The sequence below is a fragment of the Arachis ipaensis genome, chromosome B8 (genome assembly GCF_059453495.1).
Source record: "Arachis ipaensis isolate K30076 ecotype BB chromosome B8, ASM5945349v1, whole genome shotgun sequence".
NCBI classification, from domain to species: Eukaryota; Viridiplantae; Streptophyta; class Magnoliopsida; order Fabales; family Fabaceae; genus Arachis; species Arachis ipaensis.
The window spans coordinates 45023438-45043676 of NC_142443.1; the positions used below are offsets into that span (position 1 = coordinate 45023438).

At 38.0% G+C, this 20239-nt stretch overlaps 1 non-coding gene across 1 annotated transcript; it reads left to right on the forward strand.

Annotated features, from left to right (window-relative positions):
- Positions 1-15543: 15543 nt before the first annotated feature.
- LOC148547888 (small nucleolar RNA R71) lies at positions 15544-15651 on the forward strand. Its single transcript, XR_015897742.1, has one exon. It is a non-coding gene; the product is annotated as a small nucleolar RNA R71 (small nucleolar RNA).
- Positions 15652-20239: the final 4588 nt, after the last annotated feature.

Here is a 20239-nt window from a genome sequence, read left to right on the forward strand (position 1 = left end):
ACCTGAGCAAAAATCTGATTCAGAGGCTGAAAAAGGACTGCAGATGCTGTTGGATTCTGACCTCCCTGCACTCAAAGTGGATTTTCTGGAGCTACAAAAGCCCAATTGGCGCGCTCTCAATTGCGTTGGAAAGTAGACATCCTGGGATTTCTAGCAATATATAATAGTCCATACTTTGCCCGAGATTTGATGGCCCAAACCCACGTTCAAAGTCAGCTCAAGAATTCCCAGCGTTAAACGCCGGAACTGGCACCAAGGTGGGAGTTAAACGCCCAAACTGGCACAAAAGCTGGTGTTTAACTCCAGGAAAAATCTCTATACGAAAATGCTTCAATGCTCAGCCCAAGCACACACCAAGTGGGCCCGGAAGTGGATATTTACGTCATTTACTCAGTTTTTGTAAACCCTAAGCTACTAGTTCTCTATAAATAGGACCTTTTGCTATTGTATTAAGAGAATTGGAGAGGAATCTTTGAGTAGTTCTATGCTACCTTAGATCACGTTTTGGGGCTGGCCTCATGGCCATGCCTAGACCATGTTCTTATGTATTTTCAACGGTGGAGTTTCTACACACCATAGATTAAGGTGTGGAGCTCTGCTGTACCTTGAGTATCAATGCAATTACTATTGTTCTTCTATTCAATTCAGCTTGTTCTTATTCTAAGATATCACTTGTTCTTCAACTTGATGAATGTGATGATCCGTGACACTCATCATCATTCTCACCTATGAACGTGTGCCTGATAACCACCTCCATTCTACCTTCGATTGAGTGTTTATCTCTTGGATTCCTTAATCAGAATCTTCGTGGTATAAGCTAGAATTGATGGCGGCATTCTTGAGAATCCGGAAGGTCTAAACCTTGTCTGTGGTATTCTGAGTAGGATTCAAGGATTGAATGACTGTGACGAGCTTCAAACTCGTGATTGTGGGGCGTTAGTGACAGACGTAAAAGAATCACTGGATTCTATTCCGACATGATCGAGAACCGACAGATGAATAGCCATGCTGTGACAGAGTGCGTTGAATATTTTTACTGAAAGGATGGAATTGTAGCCACTGACAACGATGATGCCCAACATACAGCTTGCCATGGAAAGGAGTAAGAAGGATTGGATAAAGACAGTAGGAAAGCAGAGAGACGGAAGGGACAAAGCATCTTCATACGCTTATCTGAAATTCTCACCAATGAATTACATAAGTATCTCTATCTTTATTTTATGTTTTTATTTATCTTTTAATCATTCATCCTCCATAACCATTTGAATCCGCCTGACTGAGATTTACAAGATGACCATAGCTTGCTTCATACCAACAATCTCCGTGGGATCGACCCTTACGCGAGTTGTGATAAAGAGTTGAGATTACAATTGAGCGTACCATGTTGATGGCGCCATTGATGATCACAATTTCGTACACCAGTCACCTTCATACTCCCCCAAATATTCAATTGGAATGATCGAAATTGTCCCCACCATGTCATCGTCCCCCTCATCAAAATATTCTTCATCAACATCAACTTCCTTGTTCTTATCAACCCCAGAAGATTGAGCTATTGCCTTACCCTTTTCTATCTTCATGGGAGAAGGAATTCCTTTCGGGCAAGTCTCCCCATCGGAAGGGAAGACAATTCGGGAATGCACAGAAGGAGTTGCCCCCTTGTTTACTTCTGATTGAGGCTTCTTCTACTGATTTATATTTTTCCTACCTCCTCTGCCTCTCGGATACCCTCTAGCCCATTGATGAGTGGATAATTTATACCCTTTTTGGCACTATTTTTACATAGTTTTTAGTATGTTTTAGTTAGTTTTTATTATATTTTTATTAGTTTTTATGCAAAAATTATATTTCTAGACTTTACTATGAGTTTGTGTATTTTTCTGTGATTTCAGATATTTTCTGGCTGAAATTTAGGGACCTGAGCAAAAATCTGATTCAGAGGCTGAAAAAGGACTGCATATGTTGTTGGATTCTGACCTCCCTGCATGCGAAGTGAACTTTCTGGAGCTATAGAAGCCCAATTGGCGCGCTCTTAATTGCGTTGGAAAGTAGACATCCTGGGCTTTCCAGCAATATGTAATAGTCCATACTTTGCCCGAGATTTGATGGCCCAAACAGGCGTTCAAAGTCAGCCCAAGGAATTCTGGTGTAAAACGCCAGAACTGGCACTAAAACCAGTGTTAAACGCCCAAACTAGCATCAAAGCTGGCGTTTAACTCTAGGAACAGCCTAAGCACGAAAAGGCTTCAATGCTCAGCCCAAGCACACACCAAGTGGGCCCCGGAAGTGGATTTCTGCACTATCTGCACTTAGTTACTCATTTTCTGTAAACCCTAGTAACTAGTTTAGTATAAAAACTACTTTTAGAGATTTATTTTACAGTCTTGGACCATATTATGTAACTTTTACACTTTGAGACCTCCATGGGAAGCTGGCCACTCGGCCATGCCTACCCTATTTTCACTTATGTATTTTCTACGGTGGAGTTTCTACACCCCATAGATTAAGGTGTGGAGCTCTGCTGTTCCTCATGAATTAATGCAAGTACTATTGTTTTTCCTTCAATTCACGCCTACTTCTTCTCCAAGATATACTCTTGTTCTTAATTCAGTTAAGTCAGAATGAAGGGGTGACCCGTGACAATCATCCAATCTTCGTTACTCGCTTAGCCAAGATCCGCATGCCTGACAACCACAAAGCGGTCTACATGATGTTCAACGTAGTCATTGGATGCCAGCTGGAGTATATTCTCTTGGATATCTAATACAGGAGACCGAGTCTGTGAGATTAGTATCTTCGTGGTATAGGCTAGGACTATTGGCAGCATTCCTGGGATCCGGAAAGTCTAAACCTTGTCTGTGGTATTTCGAGTAGGATCTGGGAAGGGATGACTGTAAAGAGCTTCAAACTTGTGAATGTGGGGCGCAAGTGACAGTGTGCAAAAGGACAATGGTCCTATTCCGACGCTAGCGGGAACCGACAGATGATTAGCCGTGCGGTGATAGCGCATATGGATTTGTTTTCATCCGAGAGGATCATACAACTTGCCATGGAAGGAGGTAACACATGGTTGGAAGAAGGCAGTAGGAAAGCAGAGGTTCAGACGCAACAAAGCATCTCCATACGCTTATCTGAAATTCCCACCAATGAATTACATAAGTATTTCTATCTTATTTTATGCTTTATTTACATTTTAATTATCAAAACCTCATAACCAATTTAATCTGCCTGACTAAGATTTACAAGGTGACCATAGCTTGCTTCAAGCCGACAATCTCCGTGGGATCGACCCTTACTCATGTAAGGTATTACTTGGACGACCTAGTGCACTTGTTGGTTAGTTGTGCGGAGTTGTGAAGAAGAGTTGAGATCAGGATCGCGCGTATCAAGTTTTCTAGCACAGTTATCAGAGATCACAATTTCGTGTACCAAGTTTTTGGCGCCGTTGCCGGGGATTGTTCGAGTTTGGACAATTGACGGTTCATCTTGTTGCTCAGATTAGGTAATTTTCTTCTTGTCAACCTTTATTTTATTTTCAAAAAGTTTTTCAAAAATCTTTCAAATTTTTTTCTTCCTTTTCGTTTTTCCAAAATTAATTTTCAAAAAATCCAAAAAAAAAATTTAATAAAATCATAAAAACCAAAAATATTTTGTGTTTCTTGTTTGAGTCTAGTGTCAAATTTTAAGTTTGGTGCCAATTGCATCTTTTTAATTTTTCTTTAAATTTTCGAAAATTCATGCATATGTTCTTCATGATCTTCAAGTTGTTCTTGATGATTGTCTTTGTTTGATCTTTAATTTTTCTTGTTTTGTGTCTTTTCTTGTTTTTCATATGCATTTTAGAATTATTAGTGTCTAAACATTAAAAATTTATAAGTTTGGTGTCTTGCATGTTTTTCTTTTCTTAAAAATTTTCAAAAATATATTCTTGGTGTTCATCATGATCTTCAAAGTGTTCTTGGTGTTCATCTTGACATTCAAAGTGTTCTTGCATGCATTAGCTGTTTTGATTCATAATTTTTATGTTTTGTTTCAATTTTGTGTTTTTCTCTCTCAACATTGAAAATTCAAAAATCAAAAAATATCTTTCCCTTATTTTCCTCCTAATTTTTGAAATTTTGGATTGACTTAGTCAAAAATTTTTAAAATTTAGTTATTTCTTATGAGTCAAGTCAAAATTTCAATTTAAAAATCTTATCTTTTCAAAAATCAAATCTTTTTCATTTTTTTACTTAAAAATTTTCGAAAATTTTTAAAATTAACTTTCAAAATCTTTTTTTTACTTTTATTTCATATTTTCGAAATTAATGCTAACATTTAATGTTTTGAGTCAAAAATTTCAAGTTGTTACTTGCCTATTAAGAAAGATTTAATCTTTAAACTCTAAGAATCATATCTTTTAGTTTCTTATTAGTCAAGTAATCAACTTTAATTTCAAAAATCAAATCTTTTTAATTTCCTTTTCAAATCTTTTTCAAAATGATTTTCAATCATATCTTTTTCAAAATCAATTTCAAAATCTTTTTCTAACTTCTCATCTTTTCAAAATTGATTTTCAAATCTTTTTCAATTAACTACTTAACTTTTTGTTTGATTTTAAAATTCTTATCTTTTTCAAAACCATTTAACTACTTTCCTCTCTCTAATTAACTAATTGTTTTAAATTTTAATTTTATTCCTTTTCATAAATTCGAATTTTAATTTTAATTTAAAATAAAAAAATATTTTTAATTATTTTCGATTTCTTCCTACTCTCATCTCTTCCTATTTATTTTATTTATTTACTAACACGTCTCTTCTTATAATTCGAACCCTATCTCCCTCTCTGTGTTCGAATTCTTCATCTCTTCTCTCTATACCATTCTTCTATTCTTCTCTTCTTCTACTCACATAAAGGAATCTCCATACTGTGACATAGAGGATTCCTATTCTTTTTTATTCTCTTCTTTTTCATATGAGCAGGAACAAGAATAAAGACATTCTTGTTGAAGCTGATCCTGAACCTGAAAGGACTCTGAAGAGGAAGCTAAGGGAAGCTAAAGCACAACTCTCTGGAGATAACCTTACAGAAATTTTCGAAATAGAAGGAGACATGACCGAACCCAACAACAATGGTGGAGATGCAAGGAAGATGCTTGGTGACTTTGTTGCACCCTCTTCTGACTTCTATGGAAGAAGCATCTCAATTCCTGCAATTGGAGCAAACAACTTTGAGCTTAAGTCTCAATTAGTTTCTCTAATGCAGCAGAATTGCAAGTTTCATGGACTTCCATTGGAAGATCCTCATCAGTTTTTAGCTGAATTCTTGCAAATCTGTGACACTGTTAAGACCAATGGGGTTAATCCTGAGGTCTACAGGCTTATGCTTTTTCCTTTTGCTGTAAGAGACAAAGCTAGGACATGGTTGGACTCACAACCTAAAGAAAGCCTGAACTCTTGGGAAAAGTTAGTCAATGCTTTCTTGGCAAAATTCTTTCCACCTCAAAAGTTGAGTAAGCTTAGAGTGGAAGTCTAAACCTTCAGACAGAAGGAATGTGAATCCCTCTATAAAGCTTGGGAAAGATACAAGCAATTGATAAGAAGGTCTCCTTCTGGCATGCTTTCAGAATGGAGCATCATATGTATATTCTATGATGATCTGTCTGAATTGTCCAAGATGTCATTGGACAACTCTGCTGGTGGATCTCTTCATCTGAAGAAGATGCCTGAAGAAGCCCGGGAACTCATTGAAATGGTTGCAAATAACCAGTTCATGTACACTTCTGAAGAAAATCCTGTGAATAATGGGATGACTCAGAAGAAAGGAGTTCTTGAGGTTGATACTCTGAATGCCATATTGGCTCAGAACAAAATATTGACTCAGCAAGTTAATATGATTTCTCAGAGTCTGGCTAGAATGCAAGCTGCATCCGGCAGTACTAAGGAAGCCTCCTCTGAAGGAGAATCTTATGACCCTGAGAATCCTGGAATGGAAGAAGTGAATTACATGGGAGAATCCTATGGAAACACTTACAATTCTTCATGGAGGAATCATCCTAATCTTTCATGGAAGGATCAACAGAAGTCTAATCAAGGCTTCAATAATAATAATGGTGGGAGAACACGGTTTGGCAATAGCAAACCTTTCCCATCTTCTTCTCAGCAATAGACAAAGAATTCTAAGCAGAGCCTCTCTGACTTAGCAACCATAATCTCTGATCTAAGTAAGACCACTCAAAGTTTCATGACTAAAACAAGGTCCTCCATTAGAAATTTGGAGGCACAAGTGGGTCAGCTGAGTAAAAGAGTTAATGAACTCCCTCCTAGTACTCTCCCAAGCAATACAGAAGAAAATCCAAAGAGAGAGTGCAAGGCCATTAACATACCCCACACGGCCGAACCTGGAGTGGAGGAAGAGGCAGTGATTTCCAGTGAGGAAGACCTCAAGGGACGTCCACTGGCCACTAAGGAGTTCCCTCATGAGGAACCAAAGGAATCTGAGGCTCATACAGAGACCATAGAGATTCCACTGAACTTACTGTTGCCATTTATGAGCTCTAATGAGTATTCTTCCTCTGAAGAGGATGAAGACATTGTTGAAGAGCAAGTTGCTCAGTATCTAGGAGCTATCATGAAGCTAAATGCCAAGCTATTTGGTAATGAGACTTGGGAGGATGAACCACCATTGCTCATCAATGAACTGAATGATCTGGTTCAACTGAAATTACCTCATAAGAAACAGGATCCTGGAAAGTTCTTAATACCTTGTACCATAGGCACCATGACCTTTGAGAAGGCTCTGTGTGACCTGGGATCAAGTATAAACCTCAAACCCCTCTCTGTAATGGAGAAACTAGGGATCTTTGAGGTGCAAGCTGCAAGAATCTCACTAGAGATGGCAGACAATTCAAGGAAACAGGCTTATGGAATTGTAGAGGATATCTTAGTGAAGGTTGAAGGCCTGTACATCCCTGCTGATTTTATAATCTTAGACACTGGAAAGGATGAGGATGAATCCGTCGTCCTTGGAAGACCCTTCCTAGCCACAGCAAGAGCTGTGATTGATGTGGACAGAGGAGAGTTAGTCCTTCAATTGAATGATGACTACTGATTGTCACGAAGAGGTCCACCATAACCATTGTCTTGGTGCGTATCATAGAATGGTTGTTGATAGTGCCTTGGAGGTGGTTGTTGCCAAGAGGGTTGATCAAATCCTTATGGCTCCTCCCATCTTTGATTGTCTCATCCATGACCCAAGCTTTCATTGAAATCTCCTCTTCCTGTAACATGATTATAACCAAACTCATAGCCAAAAGGGTGAGAATTCATAATAGCTAATAATAAAAAATTAAGAAAAAAAATAAATAAACAAGCAAAAGAAAAGAAATATTTACAATAACCAATAATAAGGCACACATTTGCAATTCCCCGGCAACGGCGCCATTTTGACGAACTGGTTTTCTGTCAGTAAAGAAATTCACAAATATAATCGCGTTGTAAGTATAGTTTCGAAACCAACAGAGAATCCTTTCGTACAAAAGTTTTGGTTGTCACGAGTAACAAAACCTAATAAAATTTATAACCGAAGTATTCAAACCTTGGGTCGTCTCTCAAGGAATTGTAGGGAGGTGTATTTATTATTGGTTATGGAAAAGGTAGAATTTTTGGGTTTTTGAAATAAGGAGCAAGTAAATTAAATGACAGGAAAAATAAATTAATAATTAAGAAAATCTCTTGGCAAGGTATAAGAATTGGAATTCCTATCCTAGTTATCCTTATCAGGTGTGATGAGAATTGGGTTTAATCCCACTTAGTTTACCTTTACTAAACAAAGGAAAGTTAGGTGGACTAATTAATTTGATCCTCAAGTCCTAGTCAACTCCTGTGGAAAGACTAGCTTTAGAGCGATCCAAATTAATCAACAATTCCCAAATCTCAATCTTCTGCTGAGTTTGATAACTCAAGTGTCACCAATTACTCAACCAAAGTCAAAAGGGAAGAAAATCTACTCGAATGAAAATAATTTGGATAAATCGAAAACATTCATAACATAAATAAAATAAAACAATCTTAAATCTGAAATACCTCAAATTATATTAAATAAAATATTCAAATCTAACACGAGAAAGTTCATAAATCAAATTTGGGAAAATAAATAACTAAATAATAAAATAAATAATAGTAGAAGAGATATTAAATTAAAGAACATTGAGCCTGTAATTGAAGAGAAGTAGCCTAATCATAATAGAAATCCTAAATCCTAAATCCTAATCCTAAGAGAGAGGAGAGAACCTCTCTCTCTAAAAACTACATCTAATCCTAAAATTATGTATGAATGTATGTTGTATGAAATTGTCCAATGATGAATGGATGCATTTCCTCACTTTATAGCCTCTAATATGTGTTTTCTGAGCCGAGAACTGGGTCAAAAATAGCCCAGAAATCGCTGGTTGTAAAATCTGCCACGCTGGTTTTTCGTCACTGCGATGCCTCTGCGTGGAGCACGCGTTCGTGTTGCCTAGATGTACGGCCACTATAGCAAATTATATATCATTTCGAAGCCCCAAACGTTAGCTTTCCAACTCAACTAGAACCGCATCATTTAGACCTTTATAGCTCAAGTTATGATCGTTTGAGTGCGAAGAGGTCAGGCTGGACAGCTTAGCTGTTCCTTCAGCTTCTTGTATTCCTTCCACTTTTGCATGCTTCCTTTCCATCCTCTAAGCTATTCTTGCCTTATAATCTCTGAAATCACTTAGCACACATATCAAGGCATCGAATGATAATAAAAGAGGATTAATAATAAGCAATTTAAAGCCCAAAGAAGCATGTTTTCAATCATAGCACAAAATTCGGAAGGAAAAAGTAAAACCATGCAAATAGTATGAATAAGCGGGTAAAGAGTTGATAAAAACCACTCAATTAAGCACAAGATAAACCATAAAATAGTGTTTTATCAAATACCTTGTATTTAAAGCTCAAGGATCTTCTTCTGTAACCATGGAGAGGAAGCATGAAGAGCTTCTCTCAATACAGAGTCAAACAGAGCCCCCACACTCAACTTCTAAGTTTGGTGTTGGGAGGCCACCATTAAGCTCTGAATCTCTGTGAGGCTCTCTAAGAGCTCACTGTCAAGCTATTGACATTAAAGAAGCGCTTGTTGGGAGGCAACCCAATGTTATTTAATTATATTTATTTATTTTCCATTGTTATTTTATGTTTTCTTTAGGTTGATGATCATGTGAAGTCACAAAAACAACAAAAAAATTAAAGCGAAATCAAAAACAGCATGAAAAATAGCACACCCTGGAGGACAGGCTTACTGGCGTTTAAATGCCAGAATGGGCACCATTCTGGGCGTTTAACGCCAGAAAAGAGTGACTGGCATCTGGCTGGTGTTAAACGCCAGAAATGGCAGACAGACTGGCGTTTAACGCCAGAAAAGGGTGTCTGGCTAGTGTTAAACGCCAGAAAGGGGCAGCAGACTGGCGTTCAACGCCAGGAAAGTGAGCAGAGCTGGTGTTAAACGCAAGATTTGGCACACAATGGGCGTTTAAACGCCAGAATGGTGCAGGGAGCAGAATTCCTTGACACCTCAGGATCTGTGGACCTCACAGGATCCCTAACTACCACATCTCTTCTTCTCTCCTCTTCACACCTTTTCATGACACTCTTCCCCATACACCCTTGACCAATCACCTCAAGACCTCTTCCCCAAACACCCTTCACCTATCAAATCTTACCCTCTTCTCTATACTCTCTTCACCACTCACATCCATCTATCATAAACCCTACCTACCTCACCCTTCAAATTCAAACTATTTTCCTCCCAAACCCAACCCATCAAATACACTTCACCCTCCCTTGGCCGAATGGTGCACGAAATCGTGATCGTTCATTCCTTGGTAACGGCACTAAAAACTCAATACGCGCGTTCATAATCTTAGCTCTTTGTCACAACTTCGCACAACTAACCAGCAAGTGCACTGGATCGTCCAAGTAATAAACCTTATGTGAGTAAGGGTCGATCCCACGGAGATTGTCAGCTTGAAGCAAGCTATGGTCATCTTGTAAATCTCAGTCAGGCGGATTCAAATGTTTATGGTGAATTAATAATTAAAATAGAAATAAAATATAAAATAGGATAGAGGTACATATGTAATTCATTGGTGAGAGTTTCAGATAAGCGTATGGAGATGCTTTGTTCCTCCTGAACCTCTGCTTTCCTGCTGTCTTCATCCAATCATTCCTACTCCCTTCCATGGCAAGCTGTATGTTGGGCATCACCGTTGTCAATGGCTACATCCCGTCCTCTCAGTGAAAATGGTCCAATGCGCTGTCACTGCATGGCTAATCATCTGTCGGTTCTCAATCATATTGGAATAGGATTTACTATCCTTTTGTGTCTGTCACTACGCCCAGCACTCGCGAGTTTAAAGCTCGTCACAGCCATCCCTTCCCAGATCGTACTCGGAATACCACAGACAAGGTTTAGACTTTCCGAATCTCGGGAATGGCCGTCCATGGGTTCTAACTTATACCACGAAGACTCTGATCTCACGATCAGGAGGCTAAGGGATACACATTCAAGCCTTGTTTGCATGTAGAACGGAAGTGGTTGTCAGGCACGCGTTCATAGGTGAGAATGGTGATGAGTGTCACATAATCATCACATTCATCATGTTCTTGGGTGCGAATGAATATCTTAGAATAAGAATAAGCTTGAATTGAATAGAAAATAGTAGTAATTACATTAATACTCGAGGTACAGCAGAGCTCCACACCTTAATCTATGGTGTGTAGAAACTCCACTGTTGAAAATACATAAGAACAAGGTCTAGGCATGGCCGAATGGCCAGCCTCCATGATCTAAGAACTAAATGTCCAGAGATGTCTAATACAATTGTAAAAGGTCCTATTTATATCAGACTAGTTACTAGGGTTACAGAAATAAGTAAATGATGCAGAAATCCACTTCTGGGGCCCACTTGGTGTGTGCTTGGGCTGAGCTTTGAGCTTTAAACGTGTAGAGACTTTTCTTGGAGTTAAACGCCAGCTTTGGTGCCAGTTTGGGCGTTTAACTCTGCTTTGCAACGTGTTTCTGGCGTTTGACTCCAGAATTGGACAGAGAGCTGGCGTTGAACGCCAGTTTGCGTCATCTAAACTCGGGCAAAGTATGGACTATTATATATTTCTGGAAAGCCCGGGATGTCTACTTTCCAACGCAATTGAGAGCGCACTATTTGGAGTTCTGTAGCTCCAGAAAAATCCATTTCGAGTGCAGGGAGGTCAGAATCCAATAGCATCAGCAGTCCTTTGTCAGCCTCTGAATCAGATTTTTGCTTAGGTCCCTCAATTTCAGCCAGAAATTACCTGAAATCACAGAAAAATACACAAACTCATAGTAAAGTCCAGAAATATGATTTTTAATTAAAAACTAATAAAAATATAATAAAAACTAACTAGATCATACTAAAAACATACTAAAAACAATGCCAAAAAGCGTATAAATTATCCGCTCATCACAACACCAAACTTAAATTATTGCTTGTCCCCAAGCAACTGAAAACCAAATAGGATAAAAAGAAAAGAATATACTATAAACTCCAAACTATCAATGAAACTTAGCTCCAATCAGATGAGCCGGACTAGTAGCTTTTTGCCTCTTGAATAGTTTTGGCATCTCACCTTATCCTTTGAAGTTCAGAATGATTGGCATCTATAGGAACTTAGAATTTAGATAGTGTTATTGATTCTCCTAGTTCAGTATGTTGATTCTTGAACACATATACTTTATGAGTCTTGGCCGTGGCCCAAAGCACTCTGTTTTTCTGTATTACCACCGAATACATACATGCCACAAACACATAACTAGGTGAACCTTTTCAGATTGTGACTCAGCTTTGCTAAAGTCCCCAATTAGAGGTGTCCAGAGTTCTTAAGCACACTCTTTTTGCTTTGGATCACGACTTTAACCGCTCAGTCTCAAGTTTTTCACTTGACACCTTCACGCCACAAGCACATGGTTAGGGACAGCTTGGTTTAGCCGCTTAGGCCAGGATTTTATCCCTTTGGGCCCTCCTATCCACTGATGCTCAAAGCCTTGGATCCTTTTTATTACCCTTGCCTTTTGGTTTTAAGGGCTATTGGCTTTTTCTGCTTGCTTTTTCTTTTTCTTTCTCTCTTTTTTTTCGCCATTTTTTCTTTTTTTTTTTCTGCAAGCTTTTGTATTCACTGCTTTTTCTTGCTTCAAGAATCAATTTTATGATTTTTTAGATCATCAAATAACATTTCTCCTTTTTCATCATTCTTCAAGAGCCAACATATTTAACATTCATAAACAACAAATTCAAAAGACATATGCACTGTTCAAGCATTCATTCAGAAAACAAAAAGTATTGTCACCACATCAATATAATTAAACTAATTTCAAGGATGAATTTGAAATTCATGTACTTCTTGTTCTTTTGTAATTAAAATATTTTTTATTTAAGAGAGGTGATGGATTCATAGGACATTCATAACTTTAAGACATAGTTACTAGACACTAATGATCATATAGTAAAGACACAAACATAAACATAAAGCATAGAGAATGAAAACAGAAAAATAAATAGACAAGGAGATTAAGGAATGGGTCCACCTTAGTGAGGGTGGCGTCTTCCTCTTCTTGAAGAACCAATGGTGCTCTTGAACTCCTCTATATCTCTTCCTTGCCTTTGTTGCTCCCCCCTCATGGCTCTTTGATCTGTAGTCAAATGCTCTACCACTGAATTATAGACCCTTGAGATGAATCTCTCCATCTCCCATGACCCAGAGGTGGAAGCAATTGCCTTCCCTTTCCTCTTTTTTGAGGTTTCTCTGGCCTTAGGTGCCATCAATGGTTATGGAAAAACAAAAAAAGCTATGCTTTTACCACATCAAACTTAGAATGTTTGCTCGTCCTCGAGCAAAAGAAGAGAGAAAGAAGGAGAAGAAGAAAAAGAATGGAGGAGAGGGAGAGAGGTGTGTATTCGGCCAAGGGAAGAAGAAAGGGTTGTGTTGTGTGAAAATGAAGAAAGAATGAGGGGTTTATATAGTGGAGGGAGGGGGGTTAGGATTCGGCCATTTAGGGTGGGTGTGGGTGGGAAAGAGATTTTGAATATTGAAGGTGGGTGGGGTTTATGGGAAAGTGTGGATGGATGTGAGTGGTGAAGAGGTGATGGGGAAGAGAGATTGAGGTGATTGGTGAATGGGTGTTTGGGGAAGAGGGTTATTGGATTGTGTGAGGAAGAAGAGAGAAGGTGAGTTGAGGTATGTGGGGATCCTGTGGGGTCCACAGATCTTGAGGTGTCAAGGATTTCACATCCCTGCACCCTTTAGGCATGTAAAACGCCCTATGTATGCAATCCTGACATTTAACGCCAGACTGCTGCCTATTTCTGGCGTTAAACGCCACTTTCATGCTTGTTTCTGGCGTTAAACGCCAGCTCTATGCTTGTTTCTAGCGTTTAACGCCAGCTTTCCTCAGAGTGCAATCCTGGCGTTTAAACGCCAGACTGCTGCTTGTTTCTGGCGTTTAACGCCAGTTTCATGCTCTGTTCTGGCGTTAAACGCCAGTCTTGTGCCCATTTCTGGTGTTAAACGCCCAGAATGGTGCCAGACTGGGCGTTTAACGCCCATTCTGCTAGCCTTACTAGCGTTTAAACGCGAGTAAGCTCTTCCTCCAGGATGTGCTGTTTTTCATTCTGTTTTTCATTTTGTTTCTGATTTTTCAGTAATTTTTGTGACTTCACATGATCATCAACCTACAGAAAACATAAAATAGCAATGGAGAATAAATAAACATAATTAAATAACATTGGGTTGCCTCCCAACAAGCGCTTCTTTAATGTCAATAGCTTGACAGTGAGCTCTCATGGAGCCTCACAGATGTTCAGAGCATTGTTGGGACCTCCCAACACCAAACTTAGAGTTTGAATATGAGGGTTCAACACCAAACTTAGAGTTTGATTGTGGGGGCTTTGGTTGACTCTGCAGTGAGAGAAGCTCTTCATGCTTCCTCTCCATGGTTACAGAAGGAGATCCTTGAGTCTTAAACACAAGGTTGTCCTCATTCAGTTGAAGGACCAACTTTCCTCTGTCCACATCAATCACAGCTTTTGCTGTGGCTAGGAAGGGTCTTCCAAGGATGATGGATTCATTCTCATCCTTCCCAGTGTCTAGGATTATGAAATCAGCAGGGATGTAAAGGCCTTCAACCTTTACTAACACGTCCTCTACTAATCCATAAGCCTGTTTCATGGATTTATCTGCCATCTCTAATGAGAAATTGGCAGCCTGTACCTCAAGGGTCCCAAGTTTCTCCATTACAGAGAGTGGCATTAAGTTTATGCCTGACCCCAGGTCACACAAGGCCTTCTCAAAGGTCATTGTGCCTATGTTACAGGGAATTAGGAATTTACCAGGATCCTGTTTCTTTTGAGGTAGAGTTTGCTGAACCAAGGCATTTAGTTCCTTGATGAGCAATGGAGGTTCATCCTCCCAAGTCTCATTACCAAATAATTTGGCATTCAGCTTCATGATTGCTCCTAAATATTGAGCAACTTGCTTTTCAACAATGTCTTCATCTTCTTCAGAAGATGAATAGTCATCAGAGCTCATGAATGGTAAAAAGAGGTTCAATGGAATCTCTATGGTCTCTAGATGAGCCTCAGATTCCTCTGGTTCCTCAAAGGGAAACTCCTTATTGGTCATTGAACGTCCCAGGAGGTCTTCCTCACTAGGATTCACTTCCTCCTCCTCCTCTCTGGATTCGGCCACACCAAGCAAGGTTATGGCCTTGCACTCTCCTTTTGGATTTTCTTCTGTATTGCTTGGGAGAGTACTAGGAGGAGTTTCAATGACTCTTTTACTCAGCTGGCCCACTTGTGCCTCCAAATTTCTAATGGAGGACCTTGTTTCATTCATGAAACTTAAAGTGGCCTTAGATAGATCAGAGACTATATTTGCTAAGCTAGATGGACTCTGCTCAGAATTCTCTGTCTGTTGCTGAGTGGATGATGGAAAAGGCTTGCTATTGCTAAACCTATTTCTTCCACCATTATTAAAGCCTTGTTGAGGCCTTTGTTGATCCTTCCATGAGAAATTTGGATGATTTCTCCATGAGAGATTATAGGTGTTTCCATAGGGTTCACCCGTGTAATTCACCTCTGCTATTGCAGGGTTCTCAGGATCATAAGCTTCTTCTTCAGAAGATGCCTCTTGAGAACTATTGGTTGTAGCTTGCAATCTATTCAGACTCTGAGAAATCATATTGACTTGCTGAGTCAATAGTTTATTCTGAGCCAATATGACATTCAGAGCATCAATTTCAAGAACTCCCTTCCTCTGAGGCGTCCCATTACTCACAGGATTCCTTTCAGAAGTATACATAAACTGGTTATTTGCAACCATGTCTATGAGTTCCTGAGCTTCTGCAGGCGTTTTCTTTAGGTGAATGGATCCACCTGCAGAATGGTCCAGTGACATCTTTGATAACTCAAACGGACCATCATAGAATATATCCAGGATGGTCCATTCTGAAAGCATGTCAGAAGGACACTTTTTAGTCAGTTGCTTATATCTCTCCCAAGCTTCATAGAAGGATTCACCTTCTTTTTGTCTGAAGGTTTGAACATCCACTCTAAGCTTACTAAGCTTTTGAGGAGGAAAGAACTTGGCTAAGAAAGTCGTGACCAGCTTATCCCAAGAGTTCAGGCTATCCTTAGGTTGAGAATCCAACCATATTCTAGCTCTGTATCTTACAGCAAATGGGAAAAGCATGAGCCTGTAGACCTCGGGATCAACCCCATTGGTCTTAACAGTATCACATATCTGCAAGAATTCAGGTAAGAACTGAAAAAGATCTTCTGATGGAAGTCCATGAAACTTGCAGTTCTGTTGCATCAGAGAAACTAATTGAGGTTTAAGCTCAAAATTGTTTGTTCCAATGACAGGGATTGAGATGCTTCTTCCATGTAAATTGGAATTTGGTGCAGTAAAGTCACCAAGCATCTTCCTTGCATTATTATTTTCAGCCATGTCTCCTTCTTTTTCGAAAAATTCTGTCAGATTTTCTCCAGAGAGTTGTGCTTTAGCTTCCCTTAGCTTCCTCTTCAGAGTCCTTTCAAGTTCAGGATCGGCTTCAACAAGAATATTCTTATCCTTGTTCCTGCTCATATGAAAAAGAAGAGAACACAAAAGAAAATATGGAATCCTCTATGTCACAGTATAGAGATTCCTTATGCAAGTATAAGAAGAGAAGAATATAAGAAGGGGAAGAGAAAAACTCGAACACAAAGAGGGAGATGGTGTTCGAATTTTGGGTGGAAGAGAAGTATTAGTAGATGAATAAATAAATAGAAGGAGATGAGAAAGAGAAGAATTAAAAAATTTAAATAAAAATAAAATTTAAAGTTAAAATTCGAAAATTGAAAATTGAAATTAAATTAAATTAAAATTTAAAACAATTAGTTAATTAAAATTGAATTTTGAAAAAGAGGGAAGGGATTTTCGAAAATTAGAAAGAGAAAATATTAGTTAGGTAGTTTTGAAAAAGATAGGAATCAAACAAAAAGATAAGATTAATTGAAAAAGATTTGAAAATCAATTTTGAAAAGATAAGAAGTTAGAAAAGATTTTGAAATTGATTTTGAAAAGATGTGATTGAAATCTATTTTGAAAAAGATTTGTAAAAGAAATTTAAAAAGATTTGATTTTGAAAACTAAAGTTGATTACTTGACTAACAAGAAACAAAAAGATATGATTTTAAAATTTAAAGATTGAATCTTTCTTACTAGGCAAGTAACAAACTTAAAAATCAATCACATTAATTGTTAGTGAAGATTTTGAAATTATGAAATAAAGATAAGAAAAAGATTTTGAAAATTAATTTGAAATTTTCGAAAATATGAAAGAAAAAAATGAAAAAGATTTGATTTTTTTGAAAAAGATTTTGAAAAAGATAGAATTTTTAAATTGAAAATTTGATTTGACTTATAAGAAACAACTAAATTTTAATAATTTTTAAAAAAGTCAACTCAAATTTTCGAAAATTATGAGATAAAAAAAAAGAAAGATATTTTTTTGATTTTTGAATTTTTAATGATGAGAGAGAGAAACATCAACAAGACTCAATGCATTAAAATATTGGATCAAAACAAAGGATGCATGCAAGAACACTATGAATGTCAAGATCAACACTAAAAATACTTTGAATGTCATGATGAACATCAAGAACTTATTTTTGTAAATTTTTAAGAAAAGAAAAACATGCAAGACACCAAACTTAGAAATTTTCCATGCTTAGACACTATGAATGTAAAAATGCATATGAAAAATAACAAAAGACACAAAACAAGAAAACATGAAGATCAAACAAGAAGACTTGTCAAGAACAACTTGAAGATCATGAAGAACACATGCATGAGTTTTCGAAAAATGCACAAATTTTCAAAACATGCAATAGACACCAAACTCAAAAATTGACACTAGACTCAAACAAGAAACATAATATTTTTGGTTTTTATGTTTTTATTAAATTTTTTGGTGTTTTTCGAAAATTAATTTGTGAAAAATGAAGAAGTGCATCAAATCGTGATCGTTCATTCCTTGGTAACGGCGCTAAAAACTCAATACGCGCGTTCATAATCTTAGCTCTTTGTCACAACTTCGCACAACTAACCAGCAAGTGCACTGGGTCGTCCAAGTAATAAACCTTACGTGAGTAAGGGTCGATCCCACGGAGATTGTCGGCTTGAAGCAAGCTATGGTCATCTTGTAAATCTCAGTCAGGCGGATTCAAATGTTTATGGTGAATTAATAATTAAAATAGAAATAAAATATAAAATAGGATAGAGGTACTTATGTAATTCATTGGTGAGAGTTTTAGATAAGCGTATGGAGATGCTTTGTTCCTCCTGAACCTCTGCTTTTCTGCTGTCTTCATCCAATCATTCCTACTCCCTTCCATGGCAAGCTGTATGTTGGGCATCACCATTGTCAATGGCTACATCCCGCCCTCTTAGTGAAAATGGTCCAATGCGCTGTCACTGCATGGCTAATCATCTGTCGGTTCTCGATCATACTGGAATAGGATTTACTATCCTTTTGCGTCTGTCACTACGCCCAGCACTCGCGAGTTTGAAGCTCGTCATAGTCATCCCTTCCCAGATCCTACTCGGAATACCACAGACAAGGTTTAGACTTTCCGGATCTCGGGAATGGCCGTCCATGGGTTCTAACTTATACCACGAAGACTCTGATCTCACGATCAAGAGGCTAAGAGATACACATTCAAGCCTTGTTTGCATGTAGAATGGAAGTGGTTGTCAGGCACGCGTTCATAGGTGAGAATGGTGATGAGCGTCACATAATCATCACATTCATCATGTTCTTGGGTGCGAATGAATATCTTAGAATAGGAATAAGCTTGAATTGAATAGAAAATAGTAGTAATTGCATTAATACTCGAGGTACAGCAGTGCTCCACACCTTAATCTATGGTGTGTAGAAACTCCACCGTTGAAAATACATAAGAAAAAGGTATAGGCATGGCCGAATGGCCAGCCTCCATGATCTAAGAACTAAACATCCAGAGATGTCTAATACAATAGTAAAAGGTCCTATTTATATCAGACTAGTTACTAGGGTTACAAAAATAAGTAAATGATGCAGAAATCCACTTCTGGGGCCCACTTGGTGTGTGCTTGGGCTGAGCTTTGAGCTTTAAACATGTAGAGACTTTTCTTGGAGTTAAACGCCAGCTTTGGTTCCAATTTGGGCGTTTAACTCTGCTTTGCAATGTGTTTCTGGCATTTGACTCCAGAATTGGGCAGAGAGCTAGCATTGAACGCCAGTTTGCGTCATCTAAACTCGGGCAAAGTATGGACTATTATATATTGCTAGAAAGCCCTGGATGTCGAATTTCCAACGCAATTGAGAGCGTGCCATTTGGAGTTATGTAGCTCCATAAAATCCACTTCGAGTGCAGGGAGGTCAGAATCCAACAGCATCAGCAGTCCTTTGTCAGCCTCTGAATCAGATTTTTGCTCAGGTCCCTCAATTTCAGCCAGAAATTACCTGAAATCATAAAAAAACACACAAACTCATAGTAAAGTCCAGAAATGTGATTTTTAATTAAAAACTAATAAAAATATAATAAAAACTAACTAAATCATACTAAAAATATACTAAAAATAATGCCAAAAAGCGTATAAATTATCCGCTCATCACTGAACCCACCACACATCTCCATCTCCTCCATTTCTTCTTCTTCTCCTCCTTTCTTTCTTCTTTTACTCGAGGACGAGCAAACATTTTAAGTTTGGTGTGGAAAAGCCCCACTTTTTGTTTTTCCATAACCATTAATGGCACCTAAGGCCGGAGAAACCTCTAGAAAGAGGAAAAGGAAGGCAATTGCTTCCACCTCCGAGTCATGGGAGATGGAGAGATTCATCTCACAAGCCCATCACTAAGAAAAGGATGGAGCAAACAAGAGAGCCCACTCATGGACCTCAACAAGAGCATGAGGAAATTCCTTATCAAGAAATCCCTGAGATGCCTCAAGGGATGCATTTTTCTCCCATAACTATTGGGAGCAACTCAACACTTCTTTAGGATATTTGAGTTCTAACATGGAGCAACTAAGAATGGAGCACCAAGAACACTCCCTCATCCTCCATGAACTTAGAGAGGACCAAAAGGCCATGAGAGAAGAGCAACAAAGGCAAGGAAAAGACATAGAGGAGCTCAAGCACTCCATAAGATCTTCAAGAGGAAGAACAAGCCGCCATCACTAAGGTGGACCCATTTTTTAATTTCCTTGTTCTTATTTTTCTATTTTTCATCCCCTATGCTTTATGTTTATCTATGTTTGTGCCTTTATTACATGATCATTAGCGTCTAGTGCCTTTGCTTTAAAGTTATGAATGTCCTATGAATCCTTCACCTTTCTTAAATAAAAAAAATGTTTTTACTTGAAAAAGAACAAGAAGTACATGAATTTCAAATTTTAAAATAGTTTAATTATTTTGATGTGGTGGCAATACTTTTTGTTTTCTGAATGAATGCTTGAACAGTGCATATTTTTGATATTGTTGTTTATGAATGTTAAAATTATTGGCTCTTGAAAGAATAATAAAAAAGAGAAATGTTATTGATAATCTGAAAAATCATAAAATTGATTCTTGAAGCAAGAAAAAGCAGTGAAAAGCAAAAGCTTGCAGAAAAAAAAATAAA